Here is a 21,944-nt window from a genome sequence, read left to right as displayed (position 1 = left end):
ATTAGACCCAAGATCTACTGAGATCTCAGCTGTACTTTAAAGCAAGTTCAGGGAGTTCCGGCAACGTCTTATTTGCAGCTCTGAAAAGAGCAACTATTTCGGCTGAGGGAAGATATCTTTCTGCTCACTGCTGTTTCCTTCTAGGTCTGACTGAAATTTGGTACTAAATTTTGGTACTTAACACAGAACCTTCATCTTCAGGTCCTGCCCTAAGACAGACCCTCCCAGGACCCAAGCCTGACAGCTACACTGTGAAAGCCTGGAAATCCCAGCAAAGCCAGATGTCCCTGAATGAACATCCTATATAGCACAGACAAAGCGTGAATTATTTCAAACATCAGAAGGCAGATAAATGAAGATTTAGGAATATAATTTGGGTCTGACTCTTCAAGTGCGATTCCCCCACTTCACCCTGAGCCCATATTTCCAACTTCATCTGCCTCGCAGACAGAGAATGGATTTATCTCAAAGACTATGATCTATTTAAGACAGCTCTGGTGAGTCTTGTCCTTGAGGAACCATTATCTCCATGATCAAGGCTCACTCTAGTCAACTTGTGTGCCACACCAGCGTGGCCACCTTTGTGCAGTCAGCACAGCTCTTCACTTCTGCAGAGGCAAGGATTGGTTTTGTGTTGTAAGACATGCAAACTCTCCATAGTCGCATATGACCCCTGAATTTAAGTCAGACTAGTTCCCAGTCAGCATCAAGGAGATGCATTAAACAACCTTAGGGGTTACATTACATAGAGCAAAATAGCACATAAGCAGCACCTAGAAAGATAAAGCTGCTCATCACCTTAATCCTACTAGTCTTCCACATTCTTCTATAAAGCATGTTCATAAACAGACATGGCTTGTAAATGCACCGCTTCAAGCAGGTAAAGAAACCACTCTGCCACCTTCACTTTGGTGCATGCATCTCACAGCAAGCTTTCCCAGAGCATGCTCTGTTCTGAGCCACCAGAACTTGGAAGCCGTGGCTGAGGCTGTGGTCACCTGCTGGGCAAGCAGGGCCAAGCCAGCAGCACTTCATGAACTACAGGGGGGAAATGCAAAGTCAGCCTGACACAGGGGCAACACCTGGTGCTTTGGAAGATGCCCTCCAGAGTGATCTTTCCAGTAAGCTTCAGGCACCACTGAGACCTGCCTGGTCATAGGACCAGAAATCACATCTCCCCTCCGAATTGGTGAGAAGAACAAGCCCACTGCAGATCCTCAGCCCCATGTCAAAACCCATTTTGTGATCTTTTGTTTCCACCACCTGAATGACACAAGACCTTTCACCAGCCCTTCTCAAATTAGGGTCCTCACCTAAGGAGTGAGACAAATTAGAGTCACTTACAGCTGCCTGGGTTTAACTCTGCCTCTTGGCTTGGCTTCAAGTAGTTACTCATGTGAGCCTGTCAGTCCCCAAACCTGGTCACGGGCAGCGAGGGTCCCAGGCCACACTGTGCCTGGTCACTGCACCTCCCCGTGGGCTGCGAATCACCACAGGCTGTACGTGCACAACAGCATGTGCAGTGCCCACCCCGTCACCAGCAGGACTGTCACTGAACACTTGACAGCAGGTAACACCTTTCTTAGGTGTTATGAAAGTAGATTTGAGTATAAGCCAACATCCCCCAAATCCTATTGTGGGTTTGCTGTCATATTCAAACATGAGTCTGTAAACATTCATCTTGTCCAGTACCTGAAGTCCTTTTTGCCTTAGTTATCTACAGTAAAGGCTGCTGTAAGTGTTCCCTCTGGAAGCCAACAAGGAGTCAGAAAACAACACTGAGAGTCAAAACAAAGCGGTGCTTTCCCTTCTTAAAAGTCAGCCTCAGGAGAGTGACGCAGGCAGGAAGAGGGAGCCTGCACTAGCAGATACCCTGCGAGAGGAATCCATAAAACCTCCAGGCATTCCAGGAGGCTGGGTACCCAGGATCACTTTCACAGTTTAGGAAACAGTTTTGTCTCAGCCCCCACAAATTGACCTTGGCAGAACATAGAAACTTCGCACATAACAGCCATGTTTCTGCTGTGAGTAATCCAGTACTCCAAGTTAATGCTCCATTTTATTGGTGGAACGAAACATCTTCTTATCATATGAATAAGTCATTAAAGGAAAACAAAACAAAACTAAACCACATTAAAATTATATTGATGAGAATTTTTAAAGTCCATTTAACAAAATCCTTCTGTCCATGGAATTTCATCATTTTGTGCATCTTCATGACTTTCCCACATAACTTTCAGTTTTACATCATTTTGTGCATCTTCATGACTTTCCCACATAACTTTCAGTTTTACATCATTTTGTGCATCTTCATGACTTTCCCACATAACTTTCAGTTTTACATCATTTTGTGCATCTTCATGACTTTCCCACATAACTTTCAGTTTTACATCATTTTGTGCATCTTCATGACTTTCCCACATAACTTTCAGTTTTACATCATTTTGTGCATCTTCATGACTTTCCCACATAACTTTCAGTTTTACATCATTTTGTGCATCTTCATGACTTTCACACATAACTTTCAGTTTTACATCATTTTGTGCATCTTCATGACTTTCACACATAACTTTCAGTTTTACACATTATCACATTCTTCCAACACACCAGAAGCGAAGTGCGGATGCTCAGGCTGAAACAATGTATATGGGCAGTTAAATGAGGGAGTATCTTCTTCAGACACAACCTAGCATGGATCTTTTCACTAGTCACAGCTCAGTGAAAGAAAAGGTGACTCTATATTTACAGACAACATATATATCCTTATAGTGGTATCTTCCTTTTGCTCTCCATTTTGTCAAGCCTACTGCATATGCTCAAGAGTTAATCTCATTGAACTCTGACCCACTGGGAACTTGACCATGACAGGAGACCATTGCCTGCCGCTGGCCAGCAAGGGAAGGAGCAGCATACTGGGACAAGCAGAAATGGAAGGTATCACTTGCATATCTCTTATCTTGTTCAGCAGCTACGTTTAAAAATTCTAGTACTGCATTTAGGGGGTTGTAGCTAAGTTGCATTTCTGCTTTGTTTGTTTTGTTTTCTTTTTCTCCTTCCAACTTAACTAGTTACAGCAACTCTCCAAAAGAGAATCTGAGCAAACACAGACAAGCATCTAAGGAGAAAAATTCAGGAGTCTCATCTGTGCCCTATAAAAGCCCCAAGACCGCACACCAATACTCTGCAAGGCTTGTTTTCATCTCTTAGAGAAGAATGCAATTTCAGCAAATCATCTGTGCCAATCACATTAAAATTAGATCAGGTACCTTACCTATATTACAGTCACACTTGTAATCTGTTTCTATGCCCTCTGAGATATAGGAGGTTTTGGAAATAAGAACTAATGTATTTGATTAAATAAACTGTAACTTGGGAAGTGGGAACAGTGAGAAATATTTCAAGGCAAATGAGGAGTCTGAGTCCAGTGTAAGAGAGAAACCTGCTTTTCAATGAGACAAGGGGCCTATTTCCAGCTCAGCTAGGCCAGGTAGCATGATCTGTTATAATCTGCTTATATTTAAAAGCTTGAATCTAGAGCCAGCAACAGGCTGGCTTTAACACAGCAAGATGATGAAGGAAGCGAAAGCATGAAGGACAGATTTAAGTCGTGGTATGTCTTTGAAGCTCTTGCGTCATTTGGTGTCAGAAGGATCTACAGACAAAAGGAGAAATAATGCATTAAGAAGTGTGTGGCATCCAAGTTCATATAGCTTGTGGCTTTGCAAGTTCTCACAGAAATAGCACATTCACATGTATTAAAGGGTGGGTATATAAATAAGCCATACCTTTGCTGCATTAATACCATGTTCATTAGTACCAACGGTATTCACGGGCAACCCTTTTATCTGTTCCATACAGACACTGTAATATACTGTACTAAAATGATGTAGTTCATGGGTAGATGCTTACAACAGTACTTCAAGCTTTTCCTTGCTGAAACCTGACTCACTGCGCCATGAGTTCAGATGTGCAGGACCACCTTGCAAAAGATGTGTGCTCAGATTCCCAAGGAATTTGAGAGCAAAGACCAGAGCTGATGTAGTGATCAGTAAGTTCAAGGTGACTGCTGGTTTCCCAACATCTGAATCACACCAGGTAACAACAAGGTCTCCAGTCGTTAGGCAGTGGACACAGCACAGTTTATGCCTGGCAGATGCACACAGCTGGGCAGGCTGGGCTCAGAGGGGTGAGCAGTTGCACACACCACACTTGCTACCAGCAGAGGTTCTGCAGCTTTTAGGTTGACATAATAAAACTGCAGCTTTTCAATATGGAAACAGTATGACTCCCTGTGGTTACTCACAGCCCTTTGGTCCAAGTCAACGGAAGGAAAAGAAAAAACATCCTCTCTCCTAACTGGTCCTGGCTGGAGGTGAGCCTAGGCACAGAATTGTTGCTGGAAGCCAAGGGCTGATGAGCAGCCCATCAGGACTCCCTGCACATCAGCTAGAACAACTAGCACAGAGTGCAGATGAGCCACTCCATGGGAAGGGCTGGAGAGACAATCGAGTCCTCTGGAGCAGAAATAAAATGCACAGATCGGAGGTGTCTGCACACAGGCTCTCCACAGATCATTCCCAAAACGGTGCAGCAGACAGTACCCCGCCTGTGCTCCCTGCACACACACGCAGGAGCCTTGAAGCATCATTCCCAAGATGCCGGTGAAAGTGCCATTCCCAGCTCCCACACTTGTGCTCACGGCTCCTACCAGCCAGTGACTCCCACCCCGTCAGTCCCACATGCAGCACACAGGCTTCCCCAGCTCTCCCCACATGTTCACATACAGGCTTTTTACTGTCACAAAGAGAAAGAGGGAAGCAAATCCAGAAAAAAACGCATTCAGCCCAGTGTTATTTGGTAATGCTGAGAGTGAGCTAATAAGTATTAAGCAGCTAGTGCAAACCTGCTATGCAAAACCAACTGACAAGCTCCTGGAAGACCTATCAAGTCTCCTTTCATCCTTGCCTGCCCTCAGATGGGCAGGTGCCGGCAGTAAGGCAGGAGTGTAGAAAGAAACTCTCAGCCTTCCAGACAGTATAGTCTCCAAAGTTGATATTATGGTCAAATAGCACAACCCATAAACCAGCTCTTTTCTGTCTGTCATCATTCTTGCCTTATTGTCCTGGGCTTTGCTTTGTTTGCTGTGAGCGGGCATGCTCCATTTCTCAGCCACATGCCAGCAAACATGCTGGCATGCTGCCCACCCTAAGTACCGTGTAGGCAGGATGGCGCCTCCAATACTTAAAACAATATTTAATGTTTTACATCATTGTGGGCCTGTAGATTATTTCCTAAATCCATGAAGCAACAGTGGATCAGCATGTGGTTTGCTAATGCTGCACAAGGAAATAATGCATGAAGGGAAGAGATTAGTGTGGAGCACTTGAAATTACAGTTGGCATTGGCTATAGAATAACATATAGCATGTGATGACCTACTTGTCCCAGGCTCCACAGAGCATCTAACAGTGGACTCCAAGAAAGGCACATATGGAAGGAAGTCTGCCCAAGCAGCAGAGTGTTTCATTATTGTAGATCTACTCTCCCAAATCTTTGAAGAAAAGTTCCTTCAGGAACTGCCTGGATGAACAGAATTGCTAATTATTAGTAGGGACATGATTTTCAAAAGAGAGGACACAGGTGTAAGGTAAAAGCCCAAATACAAGCCTGCTTCTCGTGCACAAGGAAAAAATAAATCAACATGACAGGCAGGGAATGACCCACTCTGGTTGATGCTGACATGTACCACACACCTCAAGTTTATATTTACAAAGCATCTATGGATTGTTCTTTCTGTCACTAGTGTTAAAAGTCACTTCAAAGACCTGAGTGAGCACCACAGCACTGAAGTGATTAAGACAGTAGTAAAAATGCATGAGTTCCAGAACAGTATAGGTGAAAATATTTGGCATTTGTCAGTAGAACAAAGTTGCCTCAAATCACACAAGGATATCTTACACTGTCTTCACAGCTATATTTGCTTGTTCAGTCGATCAACTCTGTTATGAAGTTAATTTCGCAGGATTAGTAATAAATCCCTTTTGTTTGCCTGATATTTGTCACTGGTGAGGGTGACAGCGAGGAGCATATCTGCATTTCCAGAACAGAAGTCTGACAATAAAAAAAGAACCTGTCCAAGATGAACAGTGAGGTCCACTGACCTCAAGGTCAAGTGACATTTAAGACTTAAACAGTGAAGTTCAAGAAGCCACCCATACATCTGCATAGTAAGTCCTTTAGTGGGTACTTAGAGCTTAGACTAACACACTAGACACTGTAGGTACCCAGTTTCCCCCTCACAGGCATCACAAGGAAATTAATTCAGCAAAGGAGAGATGTTTCCCTTGAAGATGGGGAGCTGCCAAAAAGAGGGATTTAGACATTTTGCCACACAAGCAGCCACCTCTGAAATCCATGTGCCTTGATCCCACTCAGATCCTAATACAAGCAGAAGCTATTCTTGTCACGGTGACTAGCCCAGTGCTATTCAGTAGAGTCACTTCAATAAGATGCTGAAGATTTAGCCCTGGCTATCGGGTTGCAGTCATCAACCAGAAGTAACCAAGAGCACCATGGACACCAAGACCAAGTAGAGCACACCAGTGACAGCAGAGCAGCTTATCTTTCTCTCAGTACCAAAAATCTTTATGACCAGGCTTCAAAGAAACTGTAAACATACTTAAATGTGTTTCAATTCAACAGTCAGTATTTAGTTACTTTTATGAACTGACCCTAAACGCAAGTAGTGTCGGGCAAGGTTTAGCTAGGAGAGCCTTCCCAGCTTATCTGGGGCTGTCCAACCTGCCCCATCCCCATTCCTCCCCCCACAGTGTCACAGAAAACACCATATTTTGAAGTTACATCTGCACGGGAACTCGGATACTGTTCACTGTGGCCATTGTTAGCTTTTCTACTGCATATCCTTCATTCAGTGGTCAGAACTATTTTCAGATACAGAAACTTGAACTCTCACTCTCCTTCTGCCCTGCCAGGCTCACAGGACAGTGTCAGCAGCTTTGGAACACACATGCTTACCCCACAGGCCACATGTAAAGAGGTGGAGACCCCCCACGCACCCTCCCACAGGTATCTTGAAGCTGTATATAACTTCTCAATTCTACACAGTAAAAAAAATGATTTCTTGCTTTTATTTAGAAAAAAAAAAAAGTTTAAAAATCCCTGAAACTGAAGCAGTGCTTTGTTCTTAGAACACACTAATGTTTTCCTGCAATCTCTAAGAAGTTTGTTTGGCCCCAAATAATTTTTCCTTGCCTGTCCAGCCACCAAACTGAAGAAAAAAACCTAAACATTCACACACCTCTGGTTTTCAGCAGAAATCTGTTCAAAGGAACCTTCACCATGAAGCCTTCAGTGCTAGTGTTTTCTCAGTGCTAAGAGAGCTTCCCCACGTATATTTCTCAACACTTTTCAGAGAGGACTCCCTACTGAAGACACGTAGCCAGTGCCTCCTCTGCTTATGTACAGTACTGCACCAAACTGTGTCATTGCCTCACATGCAGTGCAACTGTTATTCTTTTTACACTGAACTATTCTATTTTACTTAATGTAATTTTTCCATTCTTTCTATTAAAGGCTTCCAAGTGGATACAAAAATGCATCTAAAACAAGTTGTCCTCCAGAGGCATACGCCTACTCTATGACTCCAAGATTATTTCCTCTAAAAATTTGATAGGGAGATGTGTACTACTTTGTAGTATGATCCATTTCAACTGTGTTCCAGCAAGGCAGGTAATCCTACACTGTCCCAGTTTTATAAGAATCCAGGCAATTTGAATTAATAGCATAGAAGTATAGCACTTGCCATAAACATGGAACAGTTGCTTTATTGCACTTGTCAAATGCATTCCTCTCTTTGGTCACAGTTATGGTTGAAGAATTTAACAAAAAATTAACAAGCAATTCACAATAAAGAGGAACTGGAAAAACAAAACAAAACAAAACAACAAGTCAAAGCTGTAGAAAGCATCCTATACCCTACATGTTTGAATTTTTATGTTGTTTTTTGTTTTGTTTTGTGTTTTTTCCAGCCTGGTTCTCACTCTTAGTTCAGGAAATTTCTTATAAGCCCCATGCCTTGTTCAATACAAATTCCAGAGTGGAAAGGACACCAGAGAGGTTCTTCCCTTCAGCCTCCCAAGAAATACAGAGTGACCAAACAAGTAGTTCTAGAGGTATTTACCCAGTTCATGACAAACTGTTTTTCTGGCTGTACCTATGTTGCCCCATAGACCAACCAGGAATAAACAGCCATCCTCGCCATCTGACCTAGTGAAACAACATGCTCATGAGCAGCTTTATGGTGGGCACCACTGCCCATGGGAAGTCTCCGTGGTCCCAGGGCTTAAAGCACCCCTGGGAACTTTGTGTTCCCTCCAGCTATTCCTGTTTGCCCTATGGTGATGGGGATTGACAGCTCGAGAAGTATTACCCTGCTAAATTCCTCTTAGGGCCAAGGGGGAGAAGCAGACAGTCTGAGCTCATACTGAGTGCTGGCTCCTTACATGAGTAACAGCATACAGTCCAGGCACCAGCTTGGCAAAGGACTGTCCCAAAATTCATGTCCTTGAACAGGTCCATCTTGGATAAACCCTTAAGATCAAGAGGTTCAGAAGTATTCTGAGCTCTGACAGAGGGCACCACCACAAATCAACAAGGAGCAACACCCAGTTTCCTTGGCACCATCCATTCTGGAGGAAAGCATCTGAGAGTTGCACTCCACAGTTGCGAAGAGAGGACAGCAATACTTACACAGGTCCTTTGAAAACCATTGCTGATGGCAAAAGACTGACAGAAGATGTGAGTGGAAACAGAATCACTCAGCTTTGAGAAAAGCGAACGGATGGTGCATGCAGGATGAAGATCTGCCCTATTTGCTAAACAGAAACAGTAGCAATGCACAGAATGTCCAACAGCATCATTGCCCAGGTTATTAACCTAGATGGCTCATCATGCGTACAGCTGTCTGCCCACAGCTCAGCTTTGAGCCCCAGGTACCAGGGAGAGCCCAGGGGCCGCTGTGCCCACAAAGAGCGGGGCTGGAGCAGACAGACCCTGCAGCACTGCCAACCCCGCGGCTGCCAAACCTCCAAGCTGGGCCACCTCATTCCAGGCTGACCACCGAGCAAACACTTTAAAGTCTAAAAAGCCCTGTTTTCCAGCAGTGGCTGAATAACAGTGGATAGAAAGAAATTTCTAGCATGATATTTGGAAATCGAACCCCTTTATTTTTAAAGCACTACAACTGATCTGAAAAAAATAACATTTGCTATAGTAGAGGCAAATAGCTTGACAGACCCACTATAAAACAAACAGTTCACCATTTTGATGTGGCGTGGTTGTGGTGGAAAGCATAATTTTATCTGCTTTTACTGCGCTGACCTCTGAACCTCTGCATTATAATTTGAGAAGCAGCTGTGTATTTAGACTCACAACACCCAGCGACGTTCCTCAGCCTGCCGGGCATGGCGAGTGTCACTTGTGGTGATTAGCACAGCCACCAAGGGGGCTGCCACAGGGGAAGACCTCGTGCCCCTGCCCGAGACAGGTGCACACCCCATCACATCTCCAACATGTGTCCCTGTGCTTGCTACCAGCACTGTCATCAAAGCAGACTGTTATCAGTTACTGCAACACCACACAAGAGACTCACAGTAGTCTGAATTTAACATCTTAGTGGTGCCCAAAGGCTTATTTTCTTCCAGAAGTGCAGCAGAAAGAGTTTACAGATAAGGTGGTGGAATCAGAGCAGAAGATGCTGCAGGAAGCTTTTTTGTTCACAAACAGAAAAATAAAATATCCTGTTAAATAAAACCATTTTGAAGTTGGCAAATAGATTTTTCTTCAAGTCTGCCACAGACCTGGTTAAGGACTATTCTTGTGCACAAAGTGTAAAAGTCACAGTGTGGCAAAAACTCACGAATTTTTTGCTGAAAATGAAAATTTTAAGAACATAAGTGTCTAATACGTGTCAGTCATGGGTATATTTCAGTAATCCTGCAGGCCCAGGGTCCATACGAGGGTCCTGAACACTGCCTGTTACTTGAGAAAGCAATGGAACCTCCAGCACATTAGCATTTTGGCCCTGATCCAAGAAAGCACTTAAGCACGTGCTTAACTTTAAGCACATGAGTGCTCCCACCCACATAAAAGGACTACTTATTCACTGAAAATTAAGCATCTGCAGAAATACTTTACCATATCAACTTCTTTGCTGAGCATCTTACAGGATTACACCCTATCAAGTGACTTTCTGGAAAAAAAAAAAAAAAAAAAAAAAAAAAAAAAAAAAAAAAAAAAAAAAAAACAACAAAACAAACTATCACCTAAACAGAAGTTGACTTGAGGAGGGACTGCTGACCGCCAAGGGCTGCCCAAGCACATGCGGCCGTCCCCTCTGGAGCCCCACGTCCTCCCGGCTCCCACAACAGCTGCACAGCAGCACGGAGCCTCTCCCGGGGCAGCGCGTGTTCAGAGCTGCTGTTTCAGCCTGCGGCCGTGGTTCTAAAAACAGTTACGTGGAAGCTATTCGCTCTGACCAAAAGTTTGCCTGCTTCATGGAACGGGAGCATGTGAAAGGACAGGGCTGCCACAAGGCACTACTCTGCCTACACAAGTTGCTTCCAGTTAAGATGAACAAGGTGTTAGGATGAAAACAGCCACCTACTCCAGGCTGGTTGCTTTGGATCAGGCCCTAAAGACCTTAAATTATATACAGAAGGAGGTGATGAGGGGATAAGAGCAGTGCAGAAATAAGCGTATACAGGCAGTAAAAACCAATTCTATGCAGGCAGTGGAAAGAGATTGTGTCACATGTCCCGCATGCATTTTTGGAAGGTCATCACAATCAAGTATTAACTATGGCTCAGGCTCCCACTGCAGAGTAATACTCATAAGTTCGTCCAACTATTAATATATTTAGAAAAAAATTACTCCTAGTGATAGATTACATATCCTTAAAAAAGTCCAAATGCCCTGAAGCCCTTCTGGGATGATGCCCACTTACGCCTCCCTCTTGCATGCTGGATCCCCCTCCTTGGGAAAGAAACCTGAGTGCTGAATACAGAATTCCAGCATAAGCAACTGCAGAACTGCAGGCTCAGGTGTTCCACAAAAGGCACTTGCCTTAATACTACAACTTGACTTTAAGCCTATCACGACTGCTACAGAGTGTAGAACTGGTTTTAAAGTAACAGTTTGTTACTAATTTAAAAGCTACTAATACCAGATTTTAGTGGCAGAAGTTTAAAGACAATCACATTTGAGGGAAGGGCTGGTGGAAACAGTGAAATAGCGGCTCGTGGTTTATACACAAATTCCAGTCTGACCAAGGCTGCTGGCCTTGTTTGAGCAGCTCTGAGATGCAGAATAAATCTCTCCTTTGCAGTGCAGCCACATGGTGCTGCCAACCTACTCTGGAGTCAGAGCATAAGCAGCAGTCAGCCCACTTTAAAGAAAAGCAAATGTTTATATTTCTGCACCAAGTTGTGCAACAGGCTGCTCCTGAGCAGAGAACTTGAGTTATTTGTACTGAAGTCACAAGCTGGCCACCCACCACGCAGGTTTCCTACCTGCTGCTCCACACCAAGGCACACCCTGCATGCAGGACACCAGCACAGGCACCTGTCAGCCCCCATGATTTGTGACCCCTCTGACAAGGACGGCTGGAGACACTGTTTACAGCCCAGTGTCACTTTTGGCTGTGTGTGTTCCAGCTGCTGTTGTGGGAGCACTTTCCTTACTGATTCAGATCAAAGGCCGCATCAACACAAACACATGAGTTTTACAAGTCACTCAGCTGGGCACTATAACAAGGTGTGCTCCTTAACAATTCTCTCACCATGCCTAAAACTGGCATCAGGTTGTGCAAAAATTAAGACCAGGTAGACAGGAGCTACCAGCCACAGTGTTGGCACCAGAGAATGAGGTGACTTTAAGCAAAATTTAGTAAGTAGTTTTGAACGCACATACAGGACCAAGCCATAGTTCTTACTCAGCTTTCTAGAGTGGACCAAATGCAAACCAGCATTTTTTACTACTCAAACAGATACACAAACTACTTCAAGATCTAGATACACAACCTCATGGCACATCACAGAGGGTTTCAAGTGGTCCTGTAAAGAAATTCTTCATCCTTCTTAACTAAGTCATTTTAAGATTAGAAGAACTATTAATCTCGCATGAACATCCAACTTGCAGGTCTTGCAAAGCAAGAAACAGTGATGCATGAGGTAGAGTCACTCACTGGGCTGAAGTGAATGCAGCAGAAGTCAGTTGCCTGCACCATTATTTTGCTGGTTTTACAACGAATAAGACAACCATTTCCACATTTGACTCCTTTACTTAAAACAGAATGTAACCTAGGCTTAGCTATTTTCTTTCCACATGTATCTGGTGGAGATGTATTTATCAAGAGATCTTCCTCCTCCTCCTCTTCCCCCCACTTAACAGCTCTTGACTTTGTGTGGCCCCTCTATGCCAGTATATTGTTTGTGCTTTTTGCAAGACTCTGCTTTAAAGTATGACATGTTTATGCAAGAGGCGTTGATGGCTAACACAGGCTTCGGCTCAGTAGGGCATTTGGGATGGTGTCACAGAGGAATGCTCTCCCCTGATTTATGAGCATGTGATAGTTATTCAGGTGGAGTGGCAGGACCTGGCAGTAAGCACCATCATACAGATCAAATGTGTTTTAAGTTCATAGATCAGGCTGAAGCACTGCCGATCGCCACAGGGTTGTGGCAGTGGAATCTAAGCCCTCTATTTTTAAAAAGCAAGCAGTCTCTGAAGACTAGGAGCTGCCCTTCTCCTCAAGCCTTACTAACCACAATCTTGCACCATTCTTGTGAACCCTCTTCTGCAATTTGATGATGGCATATGTGCAGATTCAGAGACAGATGCTTATGCTAGCCTACAAGTTTGGCTTTACACCATTATTTTCAGAAGACAACTCTGATTGACTTGATTGTTCCCAGATATTTGGTTAGCTACTTGAACAAAGTCCTTCAGCTCTTCCCATTTTAATCCACTTTCTTTATAATGGGCACAAGTTGAAGAAATGTTCTTTAGAGGCATGTGACTGAAGTTTTAATGTTTATAAGCCCATTCACTCCATACTGTGCCCTTATACAGAAAACAAGCTTCGGAGCAGCACCTGCTTCCCCAGCAGCCAAGCCCCATGCCCAGGGTTTGGCTGGATCCTTTCTACACAAGGTGTTTATTTAACATCTCCAGATCTCAATGAAATAAGTTCCCCCTATTTCCTTCCCAGTGTGAATAGCTTTGCACCTTGTTCACATCTGCAACTTGCACTTTTAATTAAGGGGTGTTGAACTTCATTTTTCCCTTATGCTGTTATACCTTTCTCTGATATAACTTTGGTGACACAGCACTGTAAACCTGCCCTCATATAAAAGCCTATGCTGAATTAACACAGCTCCCATGAAGCAACAGGAGTGCAAGTCCTTCACAGTTTTGTGAGAAAGAGAGAAGAAAAGCAGGAAAACAAGTTCTCCCCAGCATTTCTCATACTAAAACTCCTGGAGTTGCTTAAGTGAAGCCATTTGAGATAATACTACCTGTTTCTAGGAGAAAGGTATAATGACTTACTCGGAAAAGTCTGTTTAATAATTGAGCTTTACGCTGCTGCTCTTGCAGAGCTAGTGAAGAGGTTGCCCTGGCATGCATGATTTCAAGTCAGGGAGTTACTCATCTCTACAGTGAGCATAGCAGTGACAGAACACATCACAAAGAAGTCTTCACTAGTGTCATCTGTCTTGATCAACTCAAAGCCCTATTCTCTTTCAATGGAGGCAGAACCTCCCCCACACACATTAGGTCCATAAACAGAATTCAGCTCAAAACACCCAAAAGGCCCAGCAAGAAATAGCTTGATGTACAGTTCTGTCCATAGCAGTTACATATGGTGATAACGAGCCTGGGGCACATAACTTCAGCCGTTCCAGCCAGGTTTTCAGACAAGCAGTTCATGTTCACACTAACAAAACATTATTAACTTCCAGACAGATACCACTCTGGCAACAGAGAAAAATGCAAACATAGTCAAAACTTGACAGAAACAAAATACTTCAAACACACTCATAATGCCAGACCCAGGAGAAGAACCAAAGCCTCAGTGCATTGGAGCATACCTGACTGCTCTGCAGGACCTGAATCTGCTATAGAGCAGATTTTAGGTATTACTTTTAACTTCCCTTTCACCAGCTACAACTCTAGAATAAATCAAGTTTCAAGGGTCAGTTACATGCATAATAAAATGCATCAGAATCTGCTACCATATTTTCTTACACTCAAAAAACCCCCAAACCCACACGCCACAAAATAACCCCCACCCCAGCCATATTGTTATTTTATCCTTTGGAAGTGGCCTTGTACTCATTATCACTTTACAATGGAAGTACCTTTTCGAGGCTGATTGTTGCTCTGAGGAAAAACTCCACATCAGCGGAGCTCACTTCAGCTGGCACACGCTCCACCAGCCTCGGTCCCCCCACGGCTCTTGCAGACGGCTGGGGTACCTCTGCCTCCCGCCACCGCCCTGTCCCCTGGCAGCAATCCTGCCCCAGGGCCCAGACCTGTGGCCGGCGGGGCCAGGGCACGCAGCTGCAGCTCTCGTTCTGCACAAACACACCTCATGGAGTGGCGCTGACTCACCGCTCTGCAAAGAGCACTCCACCAAACTTCTGTTCCCTGGGCTGTTTTCCTTTACAGTTATAGTCCCAGACTTAGAACTGACTGAGATATCCCAGGTCAGAGAACTGCCTCAGACTGGTTTCCAGGTGGAGAAGGTTCAGGTGCACCTAATTTGTGAGATGTTTGGGAGAAGAAAATAGGAGTCACCTGTAGCTGCATTCATTGTAATTCCCCCTACTATGGGACAGGACTGGACTAACTGACTGTTTCTGCTGTCTTGGCTAAATGCACAACGACCGTAGACAACGGAAAAGCCAACAACATCGTTTGTTGGGTTTGAGGTTTTTTTAGTCTGCTTAGGACTTTGCACATTAGCATAGAAAATATGAGTCTACATAAAGTTACTCCTGTTTTTTTAAGCAATAAGCTCAAGGATAATTATGCTCCAGTTTTGCCACTAGTATCCTTTGACCTCGCTACTTTTTTGTGCCCGTACTACCTGTGACACAACAGTTATTTGAATGACTAAGAAAAGGTAAATGTGCAGCACACAAGTTTTATGATTACCCCAAAATATTCTACTGGGAACAGATAAACTGTCAAAGCCAAACTCTCCTCTTTCTCCCCAGAAAAAAAAAATGTCAAGAGAGGCAAAACCTAAAAACATATTGGGGGTGCAGGGCTGCCCTTTCACCAAAGTGCACTACACTGATAATGCTGGATGAGTGGAAGCTTCCCTAGACTCTTTCAGCTTTTGTTCGATTTGCAGAGATTTGAAATGCAAATGAAAAGTTGAGTCCCTGCAATTGAAATCTTCTAAATGTGATTTACTAACAGAGTAAAAGAGTAATTAAAGATTAGAGGTTCACAAGTGTCTATTTTCTTGAAAAAATACAGAATTCTAATGCTACTTTCATTCTGAAGACATTCAAAAGAGTCATGTTTGAAATTAAATAACTTTTTCTTTTCAAATTTTTGTAATAATTAAAGGAGAAGTCTGAGCTACTGGAAAGAACAATATGAACTATTTTAATTAGCTACCCTTAAAGAAAATCTTTAAAATCGAACAAACAATTTAACTGCAGTTACATAGGCACTGAAAAGTGACTATGGAAGATGCCTGTAGCTGAAACAGGCTTAAAAAAATGAAAGGACTGTTCACTACACGTAGTTGCATTATTGGCTTTGCAATTGTTGTTTCATGCCAGTGCGAATAGTTCCATTTATCTTTTTATTTGCAAAGTATTATCACAGAACCACAGACACAATGGGGGTTGCAATGGGCCTCCAGTGATCTGTTAGTCTAGTGATTAGAGTCATGCTCGACCAAGTTGTTCAGGGCTTGTACAGTCAAATTCTGAGCATCTCCAAGGACAGAGGCGCCACCTCCACTCTGGGGCCCTGCTCCAAAGCCTAGTGTGCTCTTTTTGATATTTTTTCTAGCCTTTACTTGGAATTTCCTTTGCTCAAACTGCGGCCTCTTGCCTCTCAGCCTGTCCAAGACAAGTCTGACTCTGTTTTCCACACACCCTCCCAGCAGTTATCTGTGGACAGTGAGAGACAGGACTTCTCCAGGCTGAACAAGCCCACATCTCTTCTGGTGCACCATGGGCTGCAGCCCCTCACCTTGGTGGCCCGTTCAAGTATGACATTGACTTTCTTGTACAGGGTAGACCAAAACTGGACACAATGGTTCAGATGCCACCTCTCACGATGCTGTGCAGAGGGGAATAACCACTGCACTTGGCCTGCTGCTCCAGGTAGTTCAGCCCAGGATGGTGCACTGAAGATAAGGCAACTGACTGAAAACTATTTGTATGGGCAACTCCATCTGTAAAAGTGGCCAGAGAAAATAAAATGTCTGTACAAATCACTGTGTTCAAGTATTAGGCTACATAATTGGAGAGTACATGTACAATGTTACATGGATGTTTCATTTATTTCTAATAATTACAGGTGTGCAAAATTAATGTGTTTTAAAACGAAATTGTGTCCCAGATCTGAGGCTCATGCAATCGAACATTCATCTTCCCTTTTAGAAAACATTTGTAAGTAGTGATATACTATTTTTTTCTTAGCATGAAAGAGAATACAATAGTCTGTATGGCACATCAGACAATGCTTATCATCAAAATGTCCTTGGGCCATCAGGCAGAATATATTATTCAGGTTACATTACACCAGCATTTTAAGAGATCTAGGAGCTGAATGATTTGGAGAGGCCTGGTGAGCCAGTTCCTCCCGCAGGACTCGCAGATGATCTCTACGTCTTCCTCTCACATTCACCACAGGGCGCTCGTGTGGTACAAGGCCGGGTTGTGCAAACCTGGCTGGCAATCCCATTTTGGGTGCAGGCTGTGGGAAAAGAAATAAAAGTTTCCTTTCTCCATCTACTGAAATGCTTTTAGCTCCTTTCAGATTTGTCATAACAACAATGCACTTAAGGAATGATCTAATCTGGCTTAAAACTGTGTTCAGTACAGACTGCTAAAAATGCCTTTCTGAATTTGATACGCTACACTGATGTATTGCACCTTTCTGTATCTGTTTCACTCCCTTATGGTGGATGAAGTTCAAAGATATTAAACAAAGTAATAGCTAGCCCCAAGTGAGGCGGCTAAACCTACAAATCTGGATGTACGATGAATATTATTTAGTCAAAGCTAATTAATTGCTTTATATCCATCATCATTCTGCCATTACAAAGTTCCTTCCCCTTCCTCTCAAGGGCTTTTTTCCTTTATTCTATAGCATTTCTGACTTCTTTCCACTGATGTCCAAAGCTCTAAGGCTCACACATGAACGCAGGCTTCTTCCCCAGGCCTACTGGAACCATTTCCATGCATGTTTGTCTGAATTTATTGCCATTCTCTTCCAAAGGATGTGTAACTTGAGTATCGTCTTGAAGATCTGACATGAACATAAGCCCTCGGTGCCTTCTGGATGTGGCTCTGTAGACATTTGCTGCTCGTGCTTCGGTCTCCAAGACCCATTCTGAAGCCAGCAGAGACAGGAGCAATGCGCTGTAACCACCTTCTCTCCACACCTCCTCTCCTCCTGTTTCAGCGGAGGGATGACTAAGTAGGGAGCAGACTCGAGCCCTCCTCGTGCCCCTCTCCTCTCGGAGCAGAGGCCCAGGCGCACCCGCCGAGAGGCACCACACGAACCGGCAGCTGGCACTGTCTGTCTCCCAGCAGCGGGGCATTAATAACCATTAACAAAATGCTATACAGTTCCAGCATGATGTCAGTGGTATTAACCTCTGTCATTCCTGTATCAGCACTACTGAATGACTGCTTTTCTTTTTTTGTCTTTAAAACTTATCTTCGAAATACTCCACAGTGTTAAAGCCAACAATGGCAATTTAGAATAGCGCTTATTTTCCAATTTTGAAAGCAAACAATCAGTTATCAGTAGACACTACGCAGAGCAACAGCTGAATTTCTATTGTTCATAATTTTTTATCGAACTTTGAAAAAATGAACCAAAGCAAAGCCTTCATACCCCACAGACTCATGAACAGCTTTTGGGAGGTACTAAGGATTTTCTACCTATTAGAGAAAATGTGATTTGGGAGTTTTCTGGAACTGATAGTTTACAGAAAAATTACTCCAAACTGGTGTATTATAGCAAATCTGCTACTGCTTTCAGGAGTAGGAAATGTAAGTTAACTTTTCTCAGTTCAAACTAGTAACCAGAGCACAAGCAATTCTTTTTAAATGGTATATTCATAAAGCCTCTTACAATCTTACAGTCTCTCGGTATGCATTGCTTCCCAGCTCAAAATAAAATAAATGCCAACACTATAAACAGATGAGATAAAGTCTGTAGGGTGAGTTAGTATCATTTATTACAGTAATAAAGATAACTGGAACAAGATACAGTTTTCCATGTATTCAACCGCATCTATATTCTTAGATCGCCAGTAGGAACACCCTGGTTGAATTTTACTGTGACTATTCAGGGTCAATATGCCATAAGATGATTTGAAAGACTGCTGAATTTTCACAACCACCCTTTTCTTTTTTGTACTTAGATTAAGAACGTAATATTTCTGTTGATCATATACCTTGTTATTTACTGGCAAACTCCAAGATATGAGATATGCCTAATCCAAGTTCAGGTTAAGTGTCGTTACATCCTTCCAACTCCCACAATGCTTTAAGATGTCCAGTTTATCACAGTGAAATATTTGGTTCTAGAAAATAGGATGGGATCAGCAGATAAATGTTTGCATGGCACACTAGTCCTGCCCATCTCTGGGTCTATCCTCATGACTACCAGCTATCACATTTAATATGTGCAGGGAGTGGATGTGCAAGACCAGATGGAACGGGAATGTGCTGAACTCCCATGCACTGTATCAGCCACATGATGCAGTTGTTTCTCCAGCTTGCGTTAAACGTGGTTTTATTTAAAAAAACCCAAAAGCTCTACCTCTTCAAAAACCTCAAGAAGTTCATGTGATGTAGACCTTCAACAGAAAATTGAAAGAGGATACAAAAGATTTGCCACTTTTGGTTCCTGTGTATAGAGAAGCTGGTCCCAGTGGAATAAAGGCAAGGATAAACCTGTCATCTCTGTGAACGACACAGCAACAAGGGATACTGCCACCAAATGCAAAGTCTGCTCTGCACCAGCTCAGTACAAACCTCCATCACAAGGAGTGTTGCAGGGTGAGTGGGCTGAGAGCACAGCACAGGCACTGCACTTACGTGGAGGCAGAGGACATGAGGGAAAGGAGGCAACATCTGCAACTCTTCAGCCCTATTGCAGACCTCCTGAGAAAGTGTATGCTTCAGGTTAGATCAAGCCTTAGAGACACGCTCTACCAGGCAGTGAACCAGCCAGCAGCACTTCAGTGAGAGGCAAATAGGCATCCCTGTGGAAATGGCAGAAGGCTAATTAATTTAACCCCATGCCCTTTCTAAGAAAAGACAGGAGATAGTGTGGGGCAAAATTTGTACAAACGTACCAGTGTCTTCTTCCTTCTTTGGCAGAGAAAAGGAGGAGCAGATTCCACATGTCTGCTCCTCCCCTGATCACAGCAGTGGGCAGAAGTAGCGGGGAGCAGGGGTTTTCTGCAAAGCCTGTGCCTTTGAGGCAGCAGAAGGGCAAGAGCTCGGTTTTACGACTCTTGGCCCCGACACAATTTACCATTTACAAACTAATCCTCCTCCGTTCGAGAGCACAAGGCCTGCTAAAGCTCTCGTGTCCACTTCTCTGATTCTTCATTGTCCACACTGACAGAGAGAAGCCGAAGACCTAATCGGTGTGTAATTCAATCGCTGTCCAGGCTGTGCCACAGCACAATGCTCTGCTTGTAGAGCTGCGGGTTAAGTCCGCCAGCTACTGTTATGCACCACAGCAGGTGTGAAGAATGTCACTCGGTCTAACTGTGTGTTACCACTCTGTCAAGGTCCATTTCTGACGCTACTTTCACTCACCACTTAATGGTTGTTTTTCCTACTGGCAGCAAGCTAATTGTCAGCTGTATGGTAAAAGGGCACTTTCAGTATTTCTGCCCCTCAACTGGGAGTTCCTGCACAACATGGGCCTCATAGAAAGGAAAACCAGATCCCCAAAACACGGAGGCCTGCTAAAAAGCTCTTTATTTCCTTCGTCTTAATCCAGCAATTAGTAAATTATGACTTACTACACCTAAAGTGCTCCACTCTTGTTGTTCCTCTCCAGACATCACATTGGACATTTCGACACACCTTTTGGGAATAGCTTAAATCCACAAAGCTCCTTGGTACCTAATTACATTTAGATCAGCAAGAGACAGACACTTCAAAAAACTCTTATCCACATCTGTCTCTGGAAAACAAAATTAAATGTGTTGCCACATGTAAATACAGATCTCAGGCCACTCTGAGAATGGCATTTGGGTTGTTTTTAAAAAAAAAAACAAACCAAAAACTAAAGGAGTAGAAAGTTTCACTTCCATTTTTTTGAGTGACACTACCGTGCAAGGAAGCCAAGGAAAAGAAGTACGGAGGAAGAAGGCAGCTCAACACCTGCCACTTCATCAAGAGTGAAGCAGCAGTGGGTGTGTGTATCACCCAGCCATGCTACCAGAGAGATAAGGAGACAGTGGGCAACTATTGCTGATAAACCCACAGCAGCATGAGACAACTGTAATTTACTGAAAGTGGCAAAAACATAGGGACACTAACCAGGAACACATCAGAGGATGTCTTCCCATTGCACAGATGTACCTCACACATGTGTAATAGTTATGTGTGACATTTCTTTCCATGATTAACAGTGACGTGTCCTAGAGATGTGAGCACAGAAACCACTTATTTCTAATGCATCTGTTTCCTTACAGCCTTGAGAATATCATCCATGTACAGTTTCTGATGCTACTTCTCTAATTCTTAATTGCAATGTAGAAGCAATACAAGTAGGAGGAATACCTGATGGAAGAGCTACACTGGGACAGAAATCGCATGTGCCTGTACCAGCAGGAGTAGTTTTTCATCTGAAAGAACAAACAACTGAAGTCAGCTGGATAATATGACCAATTCAAGAAGTGGATGAACTAAAATGGAAACAATCACCCTGCCACCACATAGATGATCTTAAATCAATATATTTGGCTGTCTAGAGTATTTCTATGTAAATCTATATAAGAATTATGGTTACCAACCTTACCTAATCTTGTAAACAGATGAAATACTTTGTCACACTTTCAAATCCTGGGAAGGCAGTGAGGAGATGAAGAAAGACGATCCAGTTTCATACCACTTGCTACAGAAAAGGTCATAATTTTCATTATTCAAAATATGAATTGGACATCTGTATTTACAATGTTCAACAAGACCAGCTTAGTGCTGAAGCCAAGCTGCTCATTTCACCCATACTCGTCTACTGTCATCATTGACGGCTGATTTCCAAACATGGCCAGACACCAGTTTATATGGCAGGGACCATGAGACATTCTTGCATCCTGAATCAGGATTCAGCAATGTCATGTGCCAAGCCTTAGAGGCATGCAGAGCATCTGCAACTGAGCACCTGCGGAAATCCCATTTCCCAACAAAGAGTGGGGTCCAATATGCATGTTTTTCTCCTGCTCTGAGGCCATGTTGTAATGAAATATGGTCTGAATAATCCTTTTACAGCTACACAGGGAAATGTCCTTGCTTGGCATTTACTCCTCCTTATGGAGGCTCAGTGGGAACTTGGTTAAGCAATCAGCAAAGATGCACAGAATGAAAAGCCTGGATGATAGGATGTGGCTGGAACCATGCACAGCACAGGGACACA

General features: G+C 43.4%; 1 long non-coding RNA gene across 27 annotated transcripts in view; it reads right to left on the bottom strand.

Moving 5' to 3' along the window:
* The window catches only part of LOC309442709, a 70,904-nt gene that overhangs the window by 26,581 nt on the left and 22,379 nt on the right, over positions 1 to 21,944 (bottom strand). For 7 of the 27 annotated variants that reach the window (XR_014184657.1, XR_014184658.1, XR_014184660.1 and 4 more), the window contains 4 exons: positions 21,330 to 21,425; positions 21,092 to 21,156; positions 5,439 to 5,579; positions 2,047 to 3,652 (listed from right to left, as the gene is read on the bottom strand). This is a non-coding gene — a long non-coding RNA (uncharacterized lncRNA). The other 20 variants (XR_014184663.1, XR_014184665.1, XR_014184666.1 and 17 more) reach the window with 18 other exon arrangements.

Source organism: Streptopelia decaocto (assembly GCF_964273445.1).
Source record: "Streptopelia decaocto genome assembly, chromosome: 7".
Taxonomy (NCBI): Eukaryota; Metazoa; Chordata; class Aves; order Columbiformes; family Columbidae; genus Streptopelia; species Streptopelia decaocto.
Note: the sequence above shows the minus strand (reverse complement) of the source record. Positions and strands in the feature narration are given on the sequence as shown.